The 26,407-nt window shown below is 41.5% G+C and overlaps 1 long non-coding RNA gene across 1 annotated transcript; it reads right to left on the bottom strand.

The window, feature by feature from the left end:
* Positions 1–36: 36 nt before the first annotated feature.
* On the bottom strand, positions 37–26,407 carry LOC150066222 (uncharacterized). Its single transcript, XR_016539045.1, has 3 exons — positions 26,227–26,407; positions 1,572–1,688; positions 37–972 (listed from the first exon to the last, which is right to left on the bottom strand). It is a non-coding gene; the product is annotated as an uncharacterized LOC150066222 (long non-coding RNA).

Below are 26,407 nucleotides of genomic sequence, written 5' to 3'. Positions count from 1 at the left end.
GCAGCATACCTTTTCTATTTTGGCATCTTTCTCCTGCTGGCAAAGTTTGGCTTCCCCGGTGAAATGTTGATGAGGTTTGAACTTGATTAACTGCACCTTTATAAATAACATCCTCGGAGTGCTCCAGGCCCTCAATAGACTCCTGAGTACTGAGTCACGGAGGCCTAGAGCAGAGTGACGCTCTTCCTTGAAAAGTTGTGGGTGTGGAGGTTGTAGATGTGTATTGAAGTTTGAACTCGGTATCTCATGAACTCATTTGCGGTTTTTACTTGAGATTGGTGTTTTATCATTTGATCCATGCCTCCAGCTCTGTATTTATTTATTGTTTGTTAACTGGAGATTTGCCTCTCAAATTTGTCTATCCAGAGTGGTTTTGAACTACAATCCTCCAATCTCAGACTCTGGATTATTTTAGGATTACAGATGTGTCGCACCAATGCCCAACTAAACAGTTCATTGGAAAGGAAGACTGATTTAATTATTAGAGATATCACACTTCTCTTTCCATTTTTCTCACTGTTCGATTTATTTATTTTTTTCACTCAAGATCATCAAATTCATTTCCAGGTGGTCATTTCCATCTGCTATGTTTCCTTCTGTTCAGCCTTACAGCCTCCTCATAGAGCTCCTATTGGTGGAATATTAGACCCCAGAGCATCACACTGTTACACCTGCAGATCGAGTCCAGTTAATGGCGGGAGGAAATCCTCCAGTAGATCAGGCTGTTACCAGTGGCTGTAACTGAGTGGGAAAACCAAAGGGCAGGTTAGGAATTTTTTTATTCTTTTCAACAGACATCACCAATGGGGAAAAGAACCATTCATCTTTTCTGTGTTGAGAATGTTGGATGCTATTAGCAGAGCATTTCCCCTTGGGATCAAGCAAGTCAGCTGAATTCGAGAGTTCATTGAAATTGTAACGGAACAAGGCACTCCATTATTATGGGATTGCTTTATTTATTCTGCATGCTTCCTAAAGGAAAAATATATACTCAATAAGAATAGTGTAGGTTCTAATTAGAATGAGTGTACAGTTTGAGGGGAAGGAAGTAGTCCCATTGTGATAAATAACATTGCTAATTCAATGCATTTTCTTTTCACTGTGTTATTCAACACAAAAGATATTTGTACTCATATTCACCATACTGCTTCTACAGATGAGGCAAAAAAATCTCAGCATTGCATGTTGTATATGTGTGTGTACACACGTGTCTGTGTGTACGTGTCTGTGTGTGTGTGTGCTGGAGACTGATTTGATTTTCTTTACATTTTTATATGCTGTTCCTGGTCTTGAACTCAGGGCCTGGGCACTGTCCCTGAGCTTCTTTTCTTTTACTCAAACTTAGTGCTCTGCTACTTGAGCCACAGCTTTACTTCTGGCTTTTTGGTGGTTGGAGTTACAAGTCTATTTTCTCCAGGGAAATATTTCTAGAAGAACACAATCATCATTATGGAGGCCTTTGTAGAGGGAAAAATGCAGCATGGCTGTGCAGGACACAGAGCAAGATGAGGGTAAGTCAGATCCCACTCCATCTTTCCCCTTAGGCATGTCTCCTTCTAAACCCAGGTAACCTGAAACAATGCAGGAATGTCTGCTTGCACAGTGTCCCCAGTCAGCTTCATGTATGAATATCTCTTCCTTGGTGTCTTCTTGTCTCCTCTCTCCTCTTCATCCAACTGCAACACTGTCTGTTGAGAAAGTGTTAATATAGAAATAAACAGGAGCTGGGCGCTGGTGGCTCACCCCTACAACCCTAACTGCTTGAGCAGCCGAGATCTGAGGATCCAGGTTAGAAGTCAGACAAATCTGAGACACACTCATCATTAGAGATATCACACTTCTCTTTCCATTTTTCTTACTACTCAATTTATTTTTTCACCCAAGATCATCAAATCCATTTCTAGGTGGTCATTTCCATCTGCTATGTTTCCTTCTATTCAGCCATCCAGCCTCCTCACAGAGCTCCTACTGGTGGAATATTAGACTCCAGAGAACCACAGTGGCAACTAACCAGCAAAACAAAAATATCCCCCAAATTTGGAAGCATTAATCAAATGCCCTTGTATTCAAGCCCCAGTACCGCCGCATGTGTGTGTGCACACCAAACACACACAGGGAAGGTATCAAGATATCATTCACTTAGACCTTTCATCAAGCAACAGTGGAGAAAGATATTCAGACTTCTATTTGAAGCTTATTTTCAACGCACAATTTTATACCTTACCAAAGCATCAATCAAATGGGAGGCCAGGGTGAAAGCTGTACTCACTACGGAAATCCAGGCAAGAGCAGAGGAGTGAAGCCCTTGAGCCTCAGGAGCTGAGATTCCATTAGGGGTTGCTACATGGGTCCATCATTCAAACTTCATGGCCGGATTGTTTTTTTCTTAAAGAGCAGCTTGGTGTGTGTGTGTGTGTATGGCCGGATTGTTTTTTCTTAAAGAGGAGCTTGGTGTGTGTGTGTGTGTGTGTGTGTGTGTGTGTGTGTGTGTGTGTGTGTGTGTGTGTGTGTGTGTGGCCGGATTGTTTTTTTCTTAAAGAGCAGCTTGGTGTGTGTGTGTGTGTGTGTGTGTGTGTGTGTGTGTGGCCGGATTGTTTTTTTCTTAAAGAGCAGCTTGGTGTGTGTGTGTTGATGAAGCTTGAACTCAGGATTTTGAGCTTATGCTTCACTCCTGCATGCAAGGCTGGTGCTTTTTGACCCACAGCTCCACTTCAGGCTTTTTTTTTTTTGCTGGACAATTGGAGATAGAGTCTCACAGACTTTTCTCCCCAGTCTGGTTTTGAACTATGATGCTCAGACCTCAGCTTCCCAAGTAGAAAGGTTTACAGGCATGGGCCAGCAAAATATTGATTATATAAAAAATATGTAACAAAAATGTACATACATCACACTATGCTATAAAAGTTGAGTAACTTTTTCATGAGAAAGACATAAAGGATTTTTTCATCCTTAGATTAGACTGTAATCAAATGAGAGAAGACAATGAATATTCTAGAATGAAATGAGTGTTTGATCTTAGGAGAAAGGAAGAGACATGAAAGCAAATCCTGTAGCACAAATGATTTTAATTAAATGAGAAACTAAGCTACCCTTTGTGATTTTCAGAATTTTGTTACTTAAAGTTGAACGTAACTGCCAGGCATCATGGCTCACATCTGTAATCCCAGCTACTCAGGAGGATGAGATCTGAGAATCAAGGTCCAAAGCCAGCTCTGGCAGACTCTTACCTCAGATTAACCTCCAAAAATCCAGAAGTGAAGCTGTGATGCAAGTGGTAGAGTGCTAACCTGAAGTGAAAAAGCTGAGAATGTAAGCTCTTGAATTCAAACCACAGTACATATGTATATATATATACATAATATAAAATTTATATATGATGTATGTTACATATAATTTATAATTATCTCATATAATTTCATGTTATACAGAATCTATGATATATTACATGATATACTGAACAGTATATTATGGACATACAATATAATTATATACTATTTTTCTAGAGCATAAGAAATGGTAAATCTGTGCCATTTTGAGCTGAAAACACTCTAATGGGGGTAGGTGAGATCGTGAGGAAACAAGGGCATCTTCGACTCACCCACTGGCTCTCCCACCACCACATACAGCGGCAACCTGCACAGGGCTGTTGGGGGAAGCATGGATGGGCAGACATTTAAGAACTTTCTTTTATTATTGAAGAAAGCTGCTTCACACTGCTTTCTTTCAGTAGGGCAATTCCAAAGAAAATTGGGATTTATAGCCACTAATTAGAGAACACCAAAACACAAATTGATATTCTTTACAACAAAAGGAAAAAAGGCCTGGGCTTTCAGAGTGGGAATGTTTTCCTCTGCAGCTGGGGCAGGGCCATCCCATACTCTTGCACTCCCAGGCTGGGCTGGGCTGGGCTGGGTGTGGTGGTGAAGTCACTCTTGCTTTCCTCCTTTATTTTTCTTTGCTGTCTTTCTTGTGCTGGTACTGGGACTTCAACTTGAATCCAGGGTATTCAACACTCAGATAAGTTTTTAAAATCAGGTTGGGGCTCTACCACTTGAGCCACACCTCTATTTCTAGTTGTTGTTGTTTTTTGGGTTTTTTTTGGTTGGTTATTTGGAGATAAGAGTTTTTGAGATGGGGCCGGGAGTTTGGCCTAGTGGTAGAGGGCTTGCCTAGCATGCACGAAGACCCAGGTTTGATTCCTCGGTACCACATACACAGAAAAAAACTGGAAGTGGTGCTGAGGCTCAAGTGGTAGAGTGCTAGCTTTGAGAAAGTCCAAGGACAGTGCTCAGGCCCTTAGCCCAAGCCCAGGACTGGCAAAAAAAAAAAAAAAAAAGTTTTTGAGATTTATCTGGCAAGAGGTTGGCGTTAAACCGTGATCCTCAGATCTCAGCCTCCTGAGAAGCTAGGATTACAGGTGTGAGCTACAGCATCCAACCCTGCCTTCACTGAGAGTCTGGCCCCAGGGGCTCTGCCTGCACCCTGTGCCCTTTCCAGCTCTGGCTTGCCACCTGGCATGGGGCACTGGTCTCCTCTGCCCAGGGGAGGGGGTGCACCCTGGGAGGAGAGGGTACAAGCTTTCTTTGAGTCCCAAATTAAGTAAACTATCGGTTTTTATCACCAAGGGTGTGTTCCCAGAACTGCCTTGGGATGTGACAAATAGCTTTCAAGTGTTTCATTTTAAATTTTCAAATAAATACATTAAAATTGTTTTGTGAGGCTTTTGAGTTTTATTAAATTCCTTCTTTCTTTTTTAAGATGAAAGCATCACATTTTAACTCTTCGGTACCAGAAATCCAGAAAACATCTTGAGGAAGTTATGTAACCTCTGTCTGGAATTCAAGCCTCCTCAGTGGCAAAGGACTCCCTGTTTTCCCAGTGTTCTTTTTATGTAGCATTCTAAGATTCTATGCCCCACTACAGTCTGTTTTCTTTCCTCTGTATTGAGTCCTCCCCTCTTTTTTGCTTTTTAAAAATTTTAAGTTACACAAAAAGTTGCCATTTAAGTGTTTATGAATGCAATGCGTCTTGATCACTGTCACCCCTTTCATGACTCGCCCACCCCTCCCAGCTCACCCCTTCCCTCACTCTTAATTTTGTAGGATATACAAGGGTTCTTGACTGCACTCTCCCCCTTCTCTGCATTCATCCATCTCATCTCCCCTTGACTGCAGCCCACCCCTTCCAACTTTGACTTTGCCTTTCTAATTCTCCCTTTGCCTTTCAATCCTCCCTTGAATCTCCCACATTTTTTTCAATACTTCGGTAAACACTTGTGTGACGATGATACACAGGGATTTTTGTGTGTATTTGTCTTTTTAGTGGTTTAACAACAAATCTTCAGTTAGGTATATGCCTGCAACCCCAACACTTTGGAGGCTCAGGCAGGAAGATAATAAGTTGGAGTCTAGGAGGCTACACAGTGAGCAAGAACCTGTCTCAGAAACAAACAAAAGCCCAAGCAGAAACAAATAAAAAAAAATCTTCACACTACTTATTAGAGCCCAAGTAAAATAATCGAAATGTCCTGTAACTGATAGATTAGTAAACAAAAATACATAAAATGTAATACTAGCCAGCAATAAAAATAAATGAGTGTTTTGGTGCCTGCATGCTGTTATCCTAGCTACTCAGGAGGCTGAGATCAGAGAATCAAAGTTCCAAGAATCCCACCCAGACAAACACAAGAGACTCATCTCCAAGTGCCACGAAAAAGCTGGCAATGGAGCTGTAGCTCAGGTAGAAGAGCACTAGCCTTGATAGGAGAAGCTCAAGCAAGACCACAGGGCCATGGGTTCAAGCTTGATACAGGCATAGGAAAAAGAAAAGAAAAAAAGAAAGGGTCCTAAAACAAGTTCATCTTCAAAAAGAAAACAATTCAATGAGAAGAAAAACAGTCTGGTTTGCAAATCTTTTCCGAGTCTGACTTAATTGGAGACAGCTGGTTCTGATGTGGCTCCGCCTTCAATCCATGGCAGTATTTCCCATGATGCAGCCTCTACAAACCCCGACTAGTCCCCCTGAGAGAATGAGAGTGAGAAACCAGCTCCCACAACCTGAGAAAGCCAAAGGATAGCAATCCTGTCATTTAAATCAAAGGAGGACTCAGGCACTGGATGGAGCTCACCCCTGTAATCCCAGCGACTCAGGGGGCTGAGATCTGAGGATCACAGTTTAAAGACAGCCTGGGCAGGAAAGTCTATGACATTCTTGTTACCAATTAACCACCAAAAAGCTGACAGTGGAGCTGTGGCTCAAGGGGAAGCCTTGACCACAAAAGCTCAGGGACAGCACCCAGGCCCTGAGTTCAAGACCCAGTCCTGACACAAAATAAGTGAAGTGAGGCCTGGGAGGAGGAGGAGACTCATCTGGTGTCATGGGTGAGGCATGGGGCTTCCAGTGGGTCCCCACACATCTGCCTGGTGAGTGGCTCTCCACAGCTCCACTCTTTCCCACCCCACAGAAGATGCTACCATGGACGGGCGTCTGGTCCCTCACCACCACTGGCCCTGTGGTCTGGGCACAGGTCCCCCACAGGCTTGTCTGAAAAACTTAACAAACTCCAAAGTGCTCTTTCTTCCTTTTCTTCAAATGCCTCATGACAACTTTCTAAGGAATTTTCTGCGGGGGATTAATAAGAGGCATTGGAGAATTTCAACAGTTATCAGATGACTTTTCTCATCCCCACAAATTGTAAACCATTAGAGATCATCACAGAACTGAGAAAACTGAGGAGCTGGGTGGAGTTGGGAAGGATGAGGGAGAAGGATGGAGGGGTGACACTGATCAAGATGTGTTATGCTCACAAACGGACATGTTGACTTAAAACCCTTTCATTGTCCAACTACTGAAATAATAAACTTAAAGAAAAATAAACCTAAAAATAAAAATCATCCTGAGACTGGCAATAAAAGCGTACTATAAGTGCCTTAATTTGAATAGTGTGTTTAATCTAAATCAATGATTAACTTCCTAATACTTTGTTAAAGTAAAAGAAAAACCCTTTCTTCATATTGTTCTTGTAAGGGTGATATACAGAGGGTCAGAGTTACAGAAGTCAGGTAATGAGTACATTTCTTTTTGGACAGTGTCAGCTCTTCCCTTGTTTACTCCTAGTTTTTTCCTCCCACAGGGTCCCCTGCCGCTACCCCCACACAAGTTGTATAGCCTCTAGGAGTGTATCCCTCAGTGAGTGAATAAATCAAGAAAATGTGGCATACATACATAATGGAATTATATGTGTCTATCAGAAAGAATCATATTGCGCCATTCGTAAGGAAATGGAAAGACTTGGGAAAAAATTATATTACACGAAGTAAGCCAGGCCTCCAAAGAAACACAGGCTGTAGGGTTTCCCTCATTTATTGTAACTAGAATGTGCCTATAAATCTACAAGTAAACACACTGGATAGTAAAAGATAGAAAATACAGTACGAGGGGACAAATTAAACAGGACTCTGGGCATTCACACAATGAGACCCAAGGAGGACATGCTTAGGAAAAAATCACAAGGGATCCATAGCTATGTGCATATGATCATGGAAAATGAACTTCAAGAAGTGGAAATGAGGGTTTTTTTGGTTATTTTGCTTTTTTTCTCTGTACCTTTTGTCTTCCATGTCTCTTAGAGCTGTGTACTTATAGTTTAAAGATGCTTAACTGATATTACTGTATGAAAAAATACACTTTTGTTGTGAATTTGAATGTTTTCATTTTAACAAAATGTCCCGCAATATCACTGCAGCATTTGTTTACGCTTTGTTCTGCCATTTTTGTGCCCCCTTTTGCCCTCCTCCAAACAGATAAATTTACTGAGCAAAATCAAGCTCCAATGGCAGTATCTCTTCCTAAAGAGTATACTATCTTTTCCTGCTTCTAATGTTTAAATACAGTGCAAAAAGCTCAAAGCACCTAAACTGCTTGGAGATTGTTGTTGTATTATAGGTTATTGTGTGTGTGTGTTCTGGCACTAGGACCTAAAATTCAAGGTCCAGGCACTGTTCCTTTGCTTTTTTTAAATCAAGGCTTGCCATCTACCACTTGAGCCACAGCTCCAGGTCTGGCCTTTTGGTAGTTCATTGGTGATAAGAGTTGTACCCTTTCTTGCCTGGGTTGGTTCTGAACCATGATCCTCAAATCTCAGCTTCCTGAAATGTTAGGATGACAGGTGTGAGCCACCAGAGCCCAGCTACACAATTATTTTCATTTTTGCTTGAACATTATAAAATGCGCAATGAGAGTGCAATTTATTTACAGGGCAAAGCATAGATTTTATGTGATCACAAATGCTTTCTGGTAAGGCAACCTACTCTAGTATCTGGTGCTTTCCTTTCTAGCATCCTTTAGCTGAATTTGTGTGTGTGTGTGTGTGTGTGTGTGTGTGTGTGTGTGTGTGTGTGTGTGTGTCTGTATGTCTGTGTGAGTCATGGGGCTTAAAATTGGCCTGGGCGCTGCCTCTGAGCACTTCAGCTCAAGGCTACTGCAGTACCCTTGAGCCAAGCCCCAATTCTCATTTTCTAGAGGTTAATTGGAGATAAGAGTCTCAGGTCCTTTTGTGCCCAGGCTGGCTTTGAACCTGATCCTCAGATCTCAGCCTCCTGAGTAGCTAGGATTACAAACATGAGCCACCACGCCCGGCTTTTAGTTAAATTTTTAAAAGTTTCTTTGAGAGTAAAATGATATGGAAATAGCCAGGCACCAATGGCCCACACTTGCAATCCTAGATGGTCAGGAGGCTGAGCTCTGAGGATCAGAATTTAAAGCCAGCCCAAGCAGGAAAGTCTGTGAGATGCCTAACTCCAATAAACTCCTAAGAAAGCTGGAGTGGTGTTATGGTTCAAGTGGTAGAGCACTAGCTTTAAGACAAAAAAGAAAAAGGAATGAATGAATGAATGAATCTATCTAAGAGATAGGCCCTGAGTTCAAGCCCCAGGACTGGCTCAAAAAATATATATATAAAGTAAATTTGTTGGATTTTGCGTACAAAGTCTAGATAAATTTTAGTCTGTTTACTAAAAGTTTATTTACTAATTAATGAAGATTGTCACATTTTTTTCCTTTTCTTTTTTTTGCCAGTCCTGGGGACTGAACTCAGGACCTTGAGGGTGTTCCTCAAGGATAGTGCTCTACCACTTGAGCCACAGCACCACTTCTGGTTTTTCTGGTACCAAGGAATCAAACCCAGGTCTTTGTGCATGCTAGGCAAGCACTCTACCACTAGGCCAAACTCCTGGTCCCACATTTCTTTTTAAAAAAAATAGTCTCATGGGAGTAGTTTTAAATTACTCTTAGTGTTGGACACTTGGCTAGAACTCTAACATTCATTATAAGCTCGTTGTCATGCATGACTAAAGATGTGCAGGTAGCCCCCAGCCTCCATCACCTGGAAATGTCAGAACTTCTTTATGTAAGTATGCACAATAATACTCCAACACTTGAAGTGATGTACTTACTTGCGAATTATGGGCAAAAATTTGCCTTGATGAATAGAAATATTTCATCTTCTTTGGCTGTTCCCAATCGTTTTGTGCTTATGAATTACTTAGAAACTTGTCACAGAGACATTCAATGTGTGTGTGTGTGTGTGTGTGTGTGTGTGTGTGTGTGTGTGTGTGTTTGTATAATGAACTGAGCTTCATACTCTGAATCAGACTTTTTTAGGGGGATAGTCCTAGGACTTGAACTCAGAGCCTGGGTGTTGTCCTTGACTTGACCCACAGCTCCATTTCCAGCTTTCTGTGGTTAACTGGAGATAAGAGTCTCATGGACTTTCCTGCCTGGGTTAGCTTCAAATTGTGATCGTCAGATCTCAGCTGCCTGACTACCTGGATTCCAGGCATGAGCCACCAGCTTCAGACTTCCAATTTTTAGAACAGTTCAGGAGAAGGATTTCTTAAGGTAAAATGTAAAAGAAAGAAATTAAGTCAGGTGAATTGCAGATTATCTAAAATTATAATTGTTTAGGTAATTCTAGGAAATAAAGGCAACTAAGTGTTCAAAAGACGTTCACAAAGCAATATGAAGCAGCAAAATTTGAAAACATTCTAAGTATTGGAAAGTAGCATTCTAAGTACTGGAAATTGGTTCAAGAGAAGAGGCTCCTATAAGTCCTTTCCTTATCTGGTACAGACTAGATTTTAGGCTGTAAGATGTGTTTAAATTCCAAAGAGAATTCTCAGATAAAGCAAGAGAATCTTTACTGAACAGCTATCTTCTAGAAGTTTCTTGCCTTTCTTTACACATGGTAAGTAGGTGCTCTACCCTTGTATTACTAAGCTATGGCCCTATCTCTTGTTTATTTTCTTTAATTTCTTATTTATTGTTATTGTTATTGCTGCTGTCTTTTAGACTGTTTTTTTTTCCTCAGTCCCGGGGCTAGAACTCAAAGTCTGGGCACTGTCTTTGGGCTTTCTCAAGGCTAGCACTCTACCCCTTTAGCCACAGCACCACTTCCAGCTTTTTTTCTGTGTATATGGTACCAAGGAATCGAACCTGGGGCTTCGTGCATGCTAGGCAAGTACTCTACCACTAGGCCATGCTCCCAGGCCCACTGGGTTTTGTTACACAGTCCAGAATAACCTTCACCTTGAAATATTCTTGCATTCCCATTCCTCAGTGCTGGGATTATAGGTAAATACAATCATATCTGCCCTTTTTATTTTCTTCTTCAAGTTTTGAAGGCTATTTCATTCTCCCTAAATCAGCATAAAGAGCTTTGTCCCCTCAGATCCTATTCAATGTGGCTCTCTCTATTCTCAGGCCCTTGCTTCCCAACTCCATGGTGCCTCACCTGCCACACATTCTCTCCAGGGCTCAGAACAGAAAAGTGTAGGAAAGAAAGATAAGGCAAGAAGGAAGGAAGAAGGGAGTGAGGAAGAAATGAAGAAAGGGAGGGAGGGAGGAAAAGAGGGTGGGAGAAAGAAGGAGGGATGGAAGAATAAAAGCAAAGGAAGGGAAGGAAGATGAGAAGAAAAAAGGAAAGTAGGAAAGAAAAGAAGGATGGAAAGGACTTGTGTTTGTCTATTCAATTGACTAATAGCAGAGTACTCCCAATGAAATAACAATCTTGCCTATGAGACTGGAGTGATTAAATTTGATGATAATGTCTAGGGTGGTGTTAGGAAGAGGCATTGTGTTGCTGTGATGATTACAGGGTAAACTGAGGCCCATCTACAGGCAGGTTAAAAATAGATGCCAAAGCCCTGTAAAAGGATGGAGGACTCTTATTGCAGAACTCTCGTGTCTAAGACTGAAGTGTTGTATATCCTAGACTTTTCATGATAACATGTTTGAGAGACTGAGCTACAGGTCATAGGAATCAATGAAGATGGAATATTTGGCCATAATTGAGCATGGGTATGGTAACAAAATATGACATCTAAACACTTCAATTTAGTTGGGTGTTGGTGGCTTATGTGTGCAATTCTAACTACTTTAGGAAGCTAAGATCTGATGATCATTGTTCAAAACCAGGCCAGGCAGACACATCAGAGAAACACTTATTTTCAATGCACCCGCACAAAGCCCGAAGTGGAGGCACAGCTGAAGTGGTAGAACACCAGCCTTGAGTGAAAAATGCCAAGTGAAAGCACAGAGCCCTGAGTTCATGCCCCATTACTGGCACAAGAGGAATAAATAATTACCCACCAGCCCACAGAGGAGCGCTTCACACTTTCTTCCTCTCCAGAGCTGGGCGTCATTACCCAGGTGCAGAGCACGTGTTTCCAGCAGCTCCCATCTTGGCTTCCTGGCCTCGCCCTATAGCACTATTCTAAATTTTTGCCATGAGAGTATAATTGTTCTTTTAAGTGTAGTTTGATTATCTCCACCTGTTCATTACACAATATGTAACCATAAACACCTTCACAATGGAAACCCTTAAATCCCTGGAGCAGCCTATCTAAATAGATATGAACAGTTAAAGATGAAAAATTTGCATGAACAGATACAAACCAAATCATAGAATCATCTTTCAACAGAATCAGAGCAAATGCTTGCATGGATCCAACTAATTACTAAGTACATTCAAATTGCATTCATAAAACCATACAGCAAAAATTAATCCTGCCGCATATAGGCTGCTTAGGGCATTATTGTCCACTGCCTCCCCCAACCAACTTACTTTCTTTTTTGAAACATAACTTCATTCTGTGGTAGCTTTTTCTAGTAGTGTAATGAGGCAATTTTAGGGGAGATGAAAGCTGCTGGGAGAGTGACAAGATTTGCTCCAGGGAATTCATTCTTGCAAATTTCCATCATTTCTATCATGGAGTTTCTTTTGTTAACCTCCAAAGACCGGAGGCAGGATCCAGCGTGGGGGTGGGTTATTTTTTGGTGCATCAAATACTCTAAAGAAAGGCATTTGTGTCATGAATGTCTCATCCTTCCTCCTACCCAGTATGAGTTCATGTCTTCTGGAAAACTTAACCTTCACAAGCCTCCCTGAGCGCAGAAGGACGGCAAAGCCTCTTTCCTGGCATTGACTAAATTAGAACCTGTGAGGTCTTACATGCTGGATTCTGCCTTTTGAAAACAAATAACCAAAAAGGAAAATAAAGGCAAATAAAAACATGCAAACATGTTCCCATTCCAGGAACATTCTAATAGTGAAAAGAAAGTTCCTCTGTCTGGGTCTCTGTTCCTTGTCCCAGACCACCTCCATCCCAAATTATACCACTCTTTGCCTGCAGAAAATATTTTCTGGGAAATAATTTTTCTTTCCTCCTCCCCCCCCACCTATCTAGTTCTATTTATAGTTGGCATTTATTGGGCCTGAGCAAGAAACAAACTCTGTCCCATCTTTCTCCCTCCCCCCCTTCCTTTCTTTTTGTTCTCGCCTCCCCCTCCCTTCCTTCTCCTTTTACCTTTTTGTCTGCTTCTCCCTTTTGTCTATTTCTGCTGGTACTATGGCTTGGAATCAAGGCCTAACTTCTTGCTTAGCATTTTTGTTCAAGGCTGGCACTCTACCATTTGAGCCACAACATGGCCTCCTATTTTTTTGCTGGTAACTGGAGATTAAGGTCTCTCAGATTTGTCAGCCTGGGCTGGCTTTGAACTGGGATCCTCAGATCTGAGCCTCCTGAGTAACTGGGATTACAGGCATGAACCACTGATGGCTAGACTCATTTTCTGTTTTTTAAGAAAACACCAGCTAAGCCAGGCCCTGATGGCTTATGCCTGTAATCCTAGCTACTTCAGGAGGCTGAGATCTGAGGATCAAGGTTCAAAGCCAGCCTGGGCAAGAAAGTCTATGAGAGTCTTATCTCCAATGAATCACCAGACAAATAGAAGTGCTGCTGTGGCTTTAAGTTGTAGAGTGCTGGCCTTGAACTGAAGAGCTCAGGGACAGTGCCCAGGCCCAGAGTTCAAGCCCCAGAACTGATCAAAACAAAACAAGACAAAATGCCAGCTAAGATCTCTATCTGAAGGAAAAAGTTACTGCTGCCTGTCTGGATAAGATGGTTTCGTGACATGATGGCGAGTGTAGAGGACACAGCACAAGGCCTGGCTCCCAGGACAGCTTCACCAGAGAAGCACATTCTTCCTTTTACAATTTCTGACTCATCTGGATTGCAGGCACTCCTGGGGACCTTTTTCCTTTTGGAGAATAAAGGAAAATATGTTTTAAAAATCAAAGGAGGAACCAGGTTCCAGTGGCTTGTACCTGCAATCCTAGCTACTCAGGAAACTGAGATCTGATGATCAGGGCTCAATGCCAACCCAGGCAGATAAAGAGGCTCTGACCTCCAAATAACTAGCAAAAAGCCCGAAATGGAGCTGTAGACTGCCAGCTGGGAGTGATAAAGTTAAGGAATAGTTCTGAGTATGAGCCCTAGTCCCAGTTCCCCCAAAGATAAAAACACAAACGAATTTTAAAAACATGGGCTGGGAGTTTGGCCTAGTGGTAGAGTGTTTGCCTAGCATACACGAAGCCCTGGGTTCAATTCCTCGGTACCACATACATAGAAAAAGCCGGAAATGGTGCTGAGGCTCAAGTGGTAGAGCGCTAGCCTTGAGAAAGCCCAAGGACAGTGCTCAGGTACTGAGTTCAAGGCCCAGGACTGGCAAAAAAAAAAAAAAGAAACAACAAAATGAAGGCAGACATTTTTGTCATTCATGTTGGGAAGAGTAGCTACCCTTAGGTTGCATATCCCACTCATACATCCTTATGCTTAACTGAAGCCAACAAAACACTTGTCATCAAGCACTGTGAGAGATTCAGTGGAGTCACAAAATCAAACATCGTAGTTTCCTGGATCATTTCCATGCAACTCTTTTTCTTGTTAATGTGCATATTTAAAATGATCTATTTCCAACTGGGCACCACTGGTCAGGCCTTTCCTAGCTACTCAGGAAGCTGAGATATGGGGATCAAGGTTCAAAATCAGCCCGGGCAGGCAAGTGCATGAGACTCCTATTTCCAATTAATCACCAAAAAGCTGTTGCTAGAGTGGTAGAGTGCTATCCTTGAACAAAGAAAAGCTCTGGGACAGTTCCCAGGTTCTAAGTTCAAGTCTAGGACTGGCGCCATAAGACAAATAAAACAATAAAAAACAAAGAACAACCAAAAAAACCCACTAAAAGGTGATAGTTTCTGAATTCTAGGATGGGCCTGGACAGCAGCTGGTGTGGGGTTAGGGTAGGGAGGCTCTGAGCTCTGGAAGGATGTCCTTGGGAGGCACTGTGATCATATTGCTATAGAAATGGATCCTTGTCTTTGTTGTTGTTAATAGGAAAGTTCTGAGGGGGAAAACCCATACAAAACGTTCAGATGTGTGTGTGTGTGTGTGTGTGTGTGTGTGTGTGTGTGTGTGTGTTGGTATCCTGGGACTTGAACTTAGGGTCTCTTGACTCTAGGCAAGCTCTAACACTTGAGCCATATCTCCAATTCCAAGATTCATATGTTTGAGGGTAACATACAGGTTGGCACCTGAATGTCTGTAGACTCTCAGGAATTCCAATGTGATGTGTCCAGCCTGCAGAGGGGGCAATGGACCCTTCCTCGTGGAAAGCCAGGCAAACACTTCCATCCTAGAGACAGAATTAGACATTTCTGATACGTGTGGCTCTTCTACTTTCCATTCCCAGAGCAAATAGGAGTTGGAGGAAGAGAGTTTTGATTGGCTCGTCTAGGAAGATTATTGTGGTGATTGTTTTGTTAAAGGTCATCTATGAGTGACTGTCCCTTCCTCAATTTCTAAACAACTGCACACTCCCCTTGCACCTGATGCCAGTGGCTCATGTCTGCAGTCTGGGCTAATCAGGCGGTGGAGATCTGAGGATGGATGGTACCCATTCTGCTAGATATGCCATCACTTGCTGTGACAACTTTTCCTAAGTATTTCATTAGCATCTAGTTGGTACTTAAATTCTTGCCAAGACAATCTGGGGTCATCCAGCAGGCACAACATCTCTCCTTGAGAGATCCTGCTACTCTACTTCAACTGGCATAGTAAATCCCTTATTTCATTTTATTTTTTCATTTTGTTTTATTTCCGTTGCAAATGAAAAACCTGTTTTATATTGTTATACATTATATCTCATATATATAACATGTTATTATATAGTATATATGTTGTTATACAGTGTATAACTCTATATATTACATTATTGTATATTAGATAAATATTATATAGCATAGATACATCACATATGCTATATAATATATAGCATATAATAAGATATATAATAACATATGTACCACATATATTACATTATATATCATTTTATCTTTTAGGGGTGTGCCAATCCTGGGACTTGAATTCAGTACCTGGGTGCTGTCCCTGAGCTTTTTTGCTCAAGGCTAGTGTTCTACCACTTGAGTCACAGCTCCAATCACTTAAAGCTTTTGTGTAGTTGATTGGAAATGAGAGTTTCACAGATTCCAGCCTGGGTTAGCTTCAAATTTCACTCCTCAGATCTCAGCTTCCTGAGAAGTTAGAATTATAGATGTGAGCCACCAGCACCAGGATTAATTTTTTATTATCTTTATAATAAATATTTTTATTTTTGCTAGATCTTGGAGAGGGGAATATCTGGGAACAGATAATGTTGGCTGATGACATTAGAGCCTTTCATCAGTCAGGATGTTTATGTGGAAAGACAAGTTTCAGTCTTCTTCAAGCTATTTTTACCTGAGATCTTGACTTCATGTATAGCTCCACATTATCACGTCATAAATTCTATTTCTGGAGAAACAACTGGTACATAGTAAGCACTTATTACTAGTAGTATTTTTAAATGCTAGAAACATTCATTTTATTCAGCATTTGTGAGTTTGTGTATGTGTGAGTGTATGAGTGCTAGTACTGGGGCTTGAACTCAGGGCCTGGGCACTGTCCCTGAGCTTCTTTTGTTCAAGGCTAGCGCTCTACCACATGAGCCACAGTCCACTTTTCATTCTGAATAATTTGTTGGAGATGAAAGTCTCATGGACTTTCTTGCTTGGTCTGGTTTGGAACCACAATCCTCAATCTCATATCTCAGTGGCACGAACCCCAGGCACCTGGCCACCCCTGTTTTCTGACAAAAGCTGATGACATCCAATTGGAACCAGTTGGCTGAGTAGTTACTATTGTTGTATAAACCACTGCCCTCATTCTTCCCTCCTAAGTCATAGTTACATAGGAAATTTGCTTGTGCTGACCAGAGATTCAGTAGAAATTTTAAGAGGGAACCTTGGAGAAATCAACCAACAGACTTCCTTGTTCTTCTGAAAAATCTTGGCCATTGTTAGTAACCTGGGTTCTAGCCATGCGCCACTGTGTCAGGCTTTTGTAACTTACAGAGTTTAGTCTGCTCATTGAGTGGGAGTACACAGTCCTTGCCCTTAGGATAACACTTTCTTTCCCTAAACATGCACTCATATTCTTGTCCTTTAAAAAAAAAGGCCATTCTTTCCCTAAAGTGGACCCCCAGCTATTCTCACAGATGAGATGCAACTTAATCTATCCTAGTTTGTGGTTAATGAGTTGCTATTTTTGGTTTACAACTTCATAGCTTGAAGTTGAGGACAATGCCATGATTTCCTAGCTTTTGTATGAAAATAAAATAGCACAGGACTTAATTTAGTATGTCCAGATCACAAGCTGTTATTGCATTGTCTTCAATACAAGTATGTCTTTTGCTTTTTCTCCAAATACGGCCATGTGTATGACTTCCTTCCTCCCACCACTGGGACTCTTGAAGGAATGGGTTCTATGAGGAAAATGGAAAGATCTGGTAACTCGGCCTCAGACTTCTCATGGCTCATTTCCTCCAGGAATAGCTCTTCTAACTCATCTGGTTATTAAGTCCTTGCTCTTCTTTTCCAATGTCTGATATCCACTTCACTTAGCTTCTCATTAAGCTTGAATCACATATTTATGTTTCCTGTGTATATGGTAGTACTGGGGCTTGAACTCAGAGCCTCACACTATTACTTGGCTTTTCCACTCAAAGTTGATACTCTATCCTCTGAGTCATACTTCCATTCCCAGGTTTTGCTGGTTTACTATAGAGATAAGAATCTCTCATAGTTGTTTTCCAGCTGCTTTAATTATCATAGTCTTCAAATCTCAGTCTCTTCAGTAATCCTAAAATCAAAAGCATGGACTCCTCACACGTGCGTTGGACCCCAATTCCTTCCATTACTCAAGAGACATATTTTACTTACTGTCCACCCTAGTGTCTCTTGTATTATCTTCAAGCACACACACACAAAAAAACTTCAATACATATTTGCTGTAATAAAAAGTAATGTAAGAACTGATTCCTTTGGTTGTTAAAATACATTTGATTATCTGCTCTGACTGGTGAAAGACTCTGACTTGTTTAACCTTAGTAGATTTCTGGGAGTTCAAGGCAAATGTTAGGGGAGCTTTGGGTTACTATATTAATCAGAGATCTCTGGAGACACAGAATCAACAGGAGGTGGATTGATGGATTGGTGGGTAGGTAGGTAGGTAGGTAGGCAGACAGAAGGTTGCCTGATTGCTAGGTAGGTATTCTGGAGGCTGAGACCCCGGAGAAGCCATCTATAAACTGGAGAAGTAGAGAAGCTGCTCTCGCAGAAAAGTAAGGCAGTAATATTACTCTCAGTCTGTGTCTGAAGTCCCAGAATTCTGGTGATCACAGATTCCTTTGAGATTTCAAATCTGTTGTTAAATAACCTGAAATCTTCTGTCCAAGGATAGGAGAAGAAGGGTTACTTCACTCCTCATGAGAGAATTCACCCATTCTATTAGGGTGCCTACACAAACAACATGGAGGACAGAGTCTCTCTTCCACCACCCTCCCCAAGCACCAATCTCCCCTGAAAACACTCCTCACAGGCACACCCAGAAATAATGCTGAGCTGGCCACCCCAGGCCTCTGCACCTACTCCAGTGGTCACCTAAAATGAATGTGCTCAGTGAAAACAATGTACTCTTAGCATCATCTTTAGTCCAAGTTGGCTATAGTTCATATTTTTTGTTTTGTTTTGTTTTTGTGCCCGTACTAGGGCCTGGATGTTGCCCTGGAACTCTTTCACTCAAGACTAGCACTCCACCACTTGAGCCAGAGCTCCACTTCTGGCTTTTTGGGTGGTTAATAGGAGATGAGTATCAAGGACCTCAAACCTCAGGAGAGTGCCTCAGAGGCAAGTGACTCAAATTATTTAGGGATATGATTCAGGATGAGCATTCTCTGTAGCAAAATTTCTCCTAACACTAAACAGTATGACATCTACAATTCAATGAATGGCCTCTTTCCCTTGTAGGCTTTTCAGAGCTGGGTGGAAAGCCTCTTCCTCCTCCCTCAAGCAAAGCACCAGGATGGCTGTGAGGACAAGGCATATTGTTTAGACCCACTCTCCTTACTTAGTTCATGCTACTAGCTACTTAGGAGACTGAGATCTAAGGATCACAATTCCAAAGCCAGCTTGGACAGACAAGTCCAATTAGGCCTGAAGTGGAGATGTGGCTCAAGTCATAAAGAAAAAGCTAAACAACAGTTTGAGTTTGAGACCTAGTACTAAGGCACCAAAACCCAACAAAACAGAAACAAAGACCTCAAAGAAATGAATCCAATGGAGAATTACATAAATGATACCTAGAAAGTAAATGAATATTCTAGAAGCAGTAGAGATGGGCCTCGAGGTCTTGAGGAATTGTATCTGAAACAATTCCAGCTCCTTCACATCTGGAGAATTCTATCCATCTTACACCCTAATCACTACAACAATTTCTTTTGCAAAAGATATTATTTACAAATTATACCAACCAAAATTTACTAACCAGAAAATTCCCGAAGGAGTGGGTAGCTATTCCAAAAGTATATTATTTCAATTGTGGCAGGGCTACACATCACTTCTCATTACTGAATTCTTTAAACAAAAAGTAGACATGGACCTGTTTTACTTCTTTTTTTTCTGGACACCAGCTCCTTTACATGCATATGATTTTAGGAGTCTCTTTTGATTTCATACCCTTATTCATGAGAATAGTTCCCAAACCTTAATATCACCCTCAAAAATTTTTTCTGCTTGACTAGAAAACACAAACTTTGCATGATTTTGAAAATGTTTATCTAGTTGTGACCTGTTTGTAGTTGCTCACACACTACACAACATCATCTATCATCTACTTACCAGTCACATCCATCTATCTAACCTCTCCTATATCTAGCTATCCTCTATTTAGCCATCTGTCATCAATTTTCTTTTTTTTCTTTTTCCTTATTCTATTTTCTTTTCTTTTTCCCTATTCCATCTATGTCTCTATCTCACCTATCTTTCTTTTCCTTTTTCTTTCTTATTTCTCTTTTCTACATATCTACTATCTATCATCTTTCTACCTATCATCTCTACCTATGGATTCAGTTTATTCTCTCAGTCTATCATTCATCTATTTATTCTTTACTTAGTATCTGTCATCTATCTACTTATCAACTATCTAAATTTATCATCGACAAATCTATCCAATGTCTCTATCCATCACCTATCCTTTTTTTTAAACTATCTGTCATCTACCTAGTCATTTATCTATTTACAAAGGAAAGAATCTAGAATATTCTGAGGAAGGACATTATCTTGGAAGTTTCTGAATGTCTATCCATTTCCTTGTTCTTCCAACATGACTGAACAATGACGTACGCATTCAGTATGAAAACACCTTTCACATTAAAAAAATGAGTTACAAAGAAGAGGGATGGTTTGTCTGAAGGAATAAAAAGTGTAGCAGAACTGAAACAGGAAGACTGATTTTTGTTTCCATAACAATTTTCAATTCACTGAATTATTGTGGGATAATTAAATCATGTCCTATTAATTAAGTCATGTCCTATTCCAAAGTTATATATTCTAACAGTTCCATAAGATGTTTCAGAAATTTGGGACAAGGTAAATAAAAAATTTAGAAAGGAATAATTTTGCTAAGAGTGGTGGCTCATGCCTGGAGGCTGAGACCTGAGAATCACGGTTCAAAGCCAGCCAGGGCACTAAAGTTCATGAGATTCTTACCTCCAATTAACCACAAGAAAACCAGAAGTGGCACTCTGGCTCAAGGGGCAGGGTGGTATCCTTGAGCTGAAGAGCTCAGGGACGGAGGGACGACACCCAGGCCCAGAGTTCTAGTCCCACAACTGACAAAAAAGAAAAAAAGGAATAATTTCAAAAGATAAAATTATTTCAGATCCAATAATTAAATCAGACTGACTGCCCAACTCTCCAAATATGAAAGATAATTTAAGACAGAACATAAAACAGTTTCCTGGCCCCTCCACTAAGACAAGAGTAATAAAGGGACTTTATGTCAAGGGATTTAAACTAAGAGCAAAGAACTTTCCAACTTCAAGAGATAAAGACCATTTTAGACTATGTAATTAAGGACATGGAATTATTCGTAGAGACGTAAAAACAAACAAATGAAAAAATTAGGCTACAAATTTTGACTTATGCAGGAGAAAGCTGCATCTGGATAAAAGTCTCTGATTTTGTAATTCTGTAATATTTCTAGATTAAAAGAATAAATTCCCATGTTGCAACTCAGAGACAACAGCTGAGCTATGACTAAAGCAGTAGAATATTGCCAGTAAACTGCAATTGCCAATAGATGTTTTGAGCCAGACGTTGGTGGCTCATTTCTGTAATCCTAATTACTTGGGACATTAAGATTTGAGGACTGCACTTTGAAGCCAGAAGGAACAAAAAAGTCTGGGAGAGTCTTATCTCCAATTAATCACCAAAAAGGGTGGAAATAGAGCTGTAGCTCAAGTGGTAGAGCATCAGCCTTGAGCAAAAAAGCTTAGAGACAGTGCCTAAGACCAGAGTTCAAGTCCCAGTGCCAGCATACATAATATATTTTGGAAGTATTATTTTAAATTAATTTTTTACATAGCAGCTAACATACCAGCATCAAATGGCTAAGAACATGTAAGTTTGTATTTATTGTTGGGCATAGTTGGCTCATGCCTGTAATCATAGCTACTCAGGGTCACAGTTCAAAGCCAGCTTGTGCACCAAAGTCCATTAAGTATCTCCAATTAACCACTCAAAAGCTAGAAGTGGAGCTGTGGCTCAAGTAGTTGGGTGCTAGCCTTGAGCAACAAAGCCACGGAACAGAGCACAGACCTGAATTCAAGCCACAGGTCCAACAAAAAAAGAAATTTTCATTTGTCATTTGGCCTATCTCTTTTGTCCATTTTTAACTCTGAAACAATAAAGCTAAGTGTAGTGATGGCTATTTTCTTTTTACTAATTCTACATGCAATAAACCATCAAGTTTACTGATGATAGTTCCACATTCCCCAAATCTTTACCTTCAAAATAATTGAATGGCTCTCCAAGACTCCCAACAAATTGAGCTATCCTTGAAATGTAAAATTAATTTTCTTTGTTTGAAATGTGATATAGGTTTCATTCAGTAAGGGTCTTTCCAGCAGTATGCCAGTAGCTCATGCCTGTACTCCTAGCTACTCAAAAGCCTGAGACAGAGGGACTGCAGTTGGAACACAGCCCAGGGAAGCATATGGGAGAGACTTGCATCTCCAATGAACTATTAAAAAGTCAGAAGCAGGGCTGGGAGTTTGGCCTAGTGGTAGAGTGCTTGCCTAGCATCCCTGAAGACCTGGGTTCGATTCCTCAGTACCACATACATAGGAAAAAAAAAAGCCAGAAACGGTGCTGAAGCTCAAGTGGTAGAGCTCTAGCCTTGAGAAAGTCCAAGAACATTGAGTGCTCAGGCCCTGAGCTCAAGCCCAGGACTGGCAATAAATAAATAAATAAATAAATAAATAAATAAATTTATTTCCTTAACTTCTGAAAAAAGAAGTCAGAAGCAGAGATATGGTTCAAGTGGTAGAACACCAGCCTTGAATAAAAAAAGCCAGGCAAGAGTGAGAGGCACTAAATCCAAGCCCCAACATATCAGCACAAAAGAGCAAAGAGGTCAGTTTTCAGAGCTTCATTTTGAGGGCTTCTCAAACTGCTCCTGACCTTGGATAGCTAACATAAAATGTCTATGCCCTGCTTCCAGGAGGCAGGAGGAGGGCTGAAGAAATAGATTTGGTTCAGTTGCTTCCACATGGAGATAATTCTATCATTCCTTTCAATAACTTAAGTTTCATTGGTAAGTAATCATACTCTTGTGGGTTGTTGTTCCGGAAGCTTCTTTTTGGACTCTGGTTCATTTTCTGGTCAGCAGTTTGATTTAGCCAACCCCTGATTGCCCCTGGACGATGTTTGTGGTGTGCCCACAGGTGGCCCTGATCATCACGGGCTCTGGAAGAGCTGCCCAGTGCACACCAGTAGCCAAGGAGAGCCGATGGCAGCCCTCCAGGGTGGGCATGCAGCAAGGTGCCCAGCTCTCCTTCGGAATGTTCTTGTCAAACTGCCTAACAAACTTCCTTCACAACACACATTCATTTCTATGGCAACCTAACAGAAAGAAATTGAAAGACGAGGAGGGGGTAAAAAAAAAAATAAAAAGCAAGCGCCACCAAATTCCCCTAGGCTCTCTACAGGGCTCTTTTGTAAAACCTAAACAGCACCAGAGCATCCCTGCCCTTGTAGGAAATGAAGTTGTGTGGTTGGTGTTCATTTGGTATATGATGTGCTTGTCAAACCAGAAGTGAATTCGGACCCTTCATCCTCAGACACAACATGAATGTTTTGGGAGGCTCCAAACAACTTTGAGTTTGTTTTTCAATTTGAATAAGTTCAGTACTTCCTGGCTTTTTTGGCCAGGCCAGACACACCGCAGGACGTTTCCAGCTGAAACCAGAAAGTGTGCAGGGCTCACAGAGAGCCCAGCCTGACATAGGCGCTTTCCAAGCCTGCTGCCAGAGCTCAAGTATCGAGGTGTGTGGTTAGCTGACTCCTGGCTACGCCTACCCCCAGCTCACAGCATGTTAGGAGATTGCATGCATTGCTTACTGCTGGTTCCCTATGCATACCCCAGCCCTTACAGCCTAGCTCTCTCCCTGCTGTCCTATTTCTAGGAAGGAAGGAAGACTGGCTTTTTCATTAGGAAGATGGATGGCAATGTGTCTACACAGCAATGTCTTCATAATGTTTCCATGTTCAATTTACTATTAAAAGAACTCCAATAGTAATTCAGTGGATGAGAGGAAAATTGAGCCCCTGACATTTGGAGTAACTAGGTTTAATGTTGTGAGTCACTCCCTACCCCCTATCCCTACACATATACAACACTGAACTCAACAACTATTTAATTGAATGCTAGGACTCGGGTGCCCATTTAATTATAGACACTGTGGAAGATTCAAAACATGTTAAAAAAAATTAGAGCTTCGAAAAAAACCAAGTGGTCATCCAGGAAATTACCACACATCTTGGCCTCACAGAAGACAAAACTAACCCCCAGGAATCCCATGGAAATATGAATAGCTTAAGAGAGGAAAGAAGGTGGAAGGTGATCAAGATGTATTCATAAACTGACAGGTTGAATTGAAACCCTTTGACCAACTTTTTTTTTTTGCTAGTTCTGGGGTTTGAACTCAGGGCCTGGACAAGGTCCTTGAGCTTTCTTGAAGTTAACACTCTACCATTTGAGTCATAGCACCACTTCTGGCTTTTCCTGTGTATGTGGTACTGAGGAATCAAACCCATGGCTTCATGCATGCTAGGCACACTCCTGGCCTCTGACCAACTCTATAATAAAGATGATAAGTGGTATAGAGCAAGCAAGTATTTCACAAGAACATTTGGTATAGAGCAAGCAAGTATTTCACAAGAACATTTGCGGAAACTATCTCTCTATCATTTTCTACCTTCTTATGCTTTTTGATTTGTGCTGGTACTGAGGCTTGAAATCAGGACTCCTAGCTTTCCCTTACCTTTTTCACTCAAGGCTGGTGTTCTACTTGATCCACACTGGTTTTCTGCTCCTTAACTGAAAATCAGAGTCTCTTGGATTTGTCTGCCCAGACTGGCTTCAACTAAGATTCTCCATCTCAGCCTCTTTGAGTAATTAGGATGACAAGCATGAGCCACCATTGGCTGGCTGCTTCCACTCATCTAAGAAGAGGAGCCAAACTTTCCAGAGACATATTCTAGTGCAAATCTGACAAGCCATCCCCAGGAGGGTCTGCTCACTAGGACTTCCCTTTTGCTCAACCTTGTGCCTACATATTCACAAATCTTCTAGAATTTTCTTTCCTAACCTCATGTATTCACTGTTCTGGTACTAATCCTATTCTCTAGGTTCATTTCTCACATATATAACCCAAAGTACTGGAGAATCTATTATCAGGAAAGCAATTAATTTTAGGTTAAGACTATCTGAAACACTGCTACCAAAGTTCACTTTTACAGGGGAAAAATATTGCAGAAAACCTGTTTCCTCTTTATTGATTTACCCTTCTGGTTCTGGAGTTTGAACTCAGAACTTTACACTCTCACTTGGCTTTTTCCCTTAAGGCAGGCACTCTACCACTTGAGCTACAGCTCTACTTTGGGCTTTTTGCTAGTTAGTTGGAGAATAAGAATCTTATGGACTTTCCTGTTTGGGGTGGCTTTGAGTCTGGATGGTCAGAATAGTAAAAAGTCATTTGGAAGCTTCCCAGTGTACTAGAATTCTAAAATCTGAGGAGGCATTACCACTGCATTCATCACACACACACACACACACACACACACACACACACACACACACACAGCATGCCACACTGCAAATATGGAAGTATTGTGCAGATTTTAAAACCTGAGTGTCCTGTCATATACACTTCAATTTAGTTAATTTTCCATTACTTAAAACAGATTCCAGGGCCGGGAGTTTGGCCTAGTGGTACAGTGCTTGCCTAGCATGCACGAAGACCCGGGTTTGATTTATTGGTACCACATACTTAGAAAAAGCCAGAAGTGGTGCTGAGGCTCAAGTGGTAGAGTTCTAGCCTTGAGAAAAATCCAAGGACAGTCCTCAGGCCCTGAGCTCAAGCCCAGGACTGGCAAAAAAAAAAAAGATTCCAAACAAAACTTTATAATGCCAACATTATATAGATCAAAATTTAGTAGCCTTTCTTTTTTTTCTTTTTGCCAGTCTTGGGGCTTGAACTCAGGGCCTGGGCACTGTTTTTGGACACGTTTTGCTCAAAGCTGGTGCTTTGCCATTTGAGCTACAGCACCACTTTCCACCTTTTTCTGTGTATGTAGTACCAGAGAATGGAATCCAGGGCTTTGTGCATGGTAGGCGAGCACTCTGCTATTAAGCTATTCTCTTCCTCTCCCCCATCTTTTTAAAAGTATATCTTTCATATTTTTATTTTTTTTGGTGGCTGTGGGGCTTTAAGTCTGGGCCTGGGTACTGTCCCTAAGCTCCTGCAGCCTTTCACTCCATTATAAACAAGTACTATCTTTAAATTTTTTTAATTGGGGAAAAAAGTCCTAAAGCTCACCTACTTGTCCCAGACATGTCCATATTTGAGGATAAGGAACACTGAGCCTCAGGAACCACTGCCTAAGGGCTGGGGTTGCCGGAGGACAGGACCCCGTGCATTTTCCCAACCTCTCCCCACCCCAAGAGAATAAGGGCAACAGGGATCAGCTGACTTTTTTTTTTTGTCTTTAATTTCCGGTTCCCCTCTCCCTATCTCCTTGGTTTAACCTTTTTATTTTACACTAAACTGCACTCTTGCCAGGGCTCAGGTACCACACCGGGCCTGCGCGCCTCCCAGGCCCACGAGCCTCCGGGCCGCGCCTGGGCCTTCGGAAGCCGCATGCTTCCCGCTCATTCTTCTGCAGAGCCTTACTTGGAATTCAGTGAACGTGGTCGTGGGGCAGCCTTTTGAATGCTGTTCTCGAACCTTCTTTCGTTCATGAGGCCACGTCAGGCTATGGGTCGGTGTCTCGGAGCCGAGGAGCGAAGAGGCAGCCCTTCGCGCAGCCGCGCCAGACGGCGGGGTGGCTGCGCATGCGCCCCACCAGGTACCG

This window comes from Megascapheus bottae, chromosome 2 (genome assembly GCF_031878675.1).
Source record: "Megascapheus bottae isolate mThoBot1 chromosome 2, mThoBot2.hap1, whole genome shotgun sequence".
NCBI classification, from domain to species: Eukaryota; Metazoa; Chordata; class Mammalia; order Rodentia; family Geomyidae; genus Megascapheus; species Megascapheus bottae.
The sequence above is the reverse complement of the archived record's forward strand: the minus strand, read 5'-3'. Positions and strand labels throughout refer to the sequence as shown.